The 1,774-nt window shown below is 46.4% G+C and overlaps 1 protein-coding gene across 8 annotated transcripts in view; it reads left to right on the top strand.

Moving 5' to 3' along the window:
- The window catches only part of FLNB (filamin B), a 171,121-nt gene that overhangs the window by 36,275 nt on the left and 133,072 nt on the right, over positions 1 to 1,774 (top strand). The window lies entirely within an intron of this gene.

Below are 1,774 nucleotides of genomic sequence, written 5' to 3'. Positions count from 1 at the left end.
AAAAAAAAAAAAAAGCAGCAAGCCCGATCTTTGGGGTGCTGTGATGGCAAATCTCCCAGCGCTGACTTCGCAGGCTCTCTTGCGGGTTTAGTGTTTGTTGAATAATAAACAATGCACCCTGACCGAGGGAGCGAAAGCAAACAGGACAGTAACTGAAACTGCAGGGGAGTGTGAGTAAACAGTTGCCTTCTACCCCCATGGGACTGGCCTCTGTCCAGCAACGTGATAGCTGTTTGCATCTTACTCTTATGGAGCCATTGGCCCTCTCATTAACATGGGGGAAGCTTTTGGTCCACGCCTGCAAGTCCTCATGGGAGTGGGTACCTGACAGGGTAAGAGGTAGGTCTGAGGACATGGTTTCCTTTTTTTTGTTGTTGAGATAGAATCTCCCTCTTGTCGCCCAGTCTGGAGTGCAGTGGTGCAATCTCAGCCTCCTGTGTAGCTGGGACTACAAGCGCATACCACCATTTCTGGCTAAGTTTTGTATTTTTATTAGAGACTGGGTTTCACCATGTTGGCCAGGCTGGTCTTGAACTACTGACCTCAGGTGATCGGGAGGCTGGCCTCAGCCTCCCAAAGTGCTGGGATTACAGGTGTGAGCCACCGCACCCAGCCAACATGGTTTCTTTAAAATATACTCCCCTCTCCATCCCATTCATATGTGGGAGTTGAACTGCATCTGAGGTTTTTTTCCTCTTCTTTTTCTCTAAATCTTTTCCTGAATATTTATTTATTTATTTATTTATTTATTTATTTGGATCACAGAATGGATACATGTTTGTTAAAGTTTGATCATTATAGAAACTTAATTAGACTATTAACTTGAGTGCTAACCATAGTGAGTGAGTGCTTACTATGTACTAGGTGGCTTTTTATGCCTGTCACTTAATCCTTAAATGGGGTGTTAATCCCTATTTTGCAGCTGAGGCAACTGAGGCTGCATTTATGGTCACCCAGCTGGCAAGCAAGGGGCTGAGCCTGGAGCAGCAGCGGATCTGGGGAACTCTGCAGAACAGATTCCTGTGTGTTATCTCTGTGGACACAAGGATTTAACTTGATTCTCTTTGCTTTCAGTATCACTTTACGATATTACAATGAGCTTGTAGTATTTATTTTCAGAAGAAAAGCCAGATTATTCTCATTTATAAGAGAGGCAGGCATGTGGGCAGGGATTTTCAGCGCTGCACCAGCCAGTGTGTGCATTGTCTCAGCGTGCTGGGTTAGTCTGTGAGCCACAGGGAATGAGGTCAGGGCCTCTGGGCTTTCAGATATCAGCAGGCCTTCAGTGGTGGGGGGATTGTAGCTAGACTCAGAGGGTTCCTTGCTTTTCCTGAGTGACCCTCCCCACAGACCACCACCACCAGCAGCAGCACAGCTAGCCCATGAGCTGTATGTCAACCTTTTCATTCCTAACTTAATTTTTCAAAGAATAGGTAACTTACCCACCACGATTGTAGTTACTGGGCAGGGAACGCGAACTCTCCTGCCTTGAATCTGTCCTTCAGCCAGTAGCCTTGACCTTGGGTAAAGCAGTTATGAGAGTGGGTCATCTGGGTCATGTTGTTGAAATTGCTTCAAGCCTACCTTCCAAATCCTTCCTGGAACCCTGCTTGGCTTTTCTTTGTGGACTTCCCTTAGGAGGGAAGCTTCCCGAACAGCTTGTCTTGACTATAGCCAGCTGGGTGGTCCCAGCCACACAATTTAATTGTCAAACAACCCAGAAGGGTTCCTCATCTAGCTGTCTTGGCCCAAGTGACCTCTTTGCTTTCTTTTT

The sequence above is a fragment of the Cebus imitator genome, unplaced genomic scaffold (genome assembly GCF_001604975.1).
Source record: "Cebus imitator isolate Cc_AM_T3 unplaced genomic scaffold, Cebus_imitator-1.0 Scaffold48, whole genome shotgun sequence".
Taxonomy (NCBI): Eukaryota; Metazoa; Chordata; class Mammalia; order Primates; family Cebidae; genus Cebus; species Cebus imitator.
Note: the sequence above shows the minus strand (reverse complement) of the source record. Positions and strands in the feature narration are given on the sequence as shown.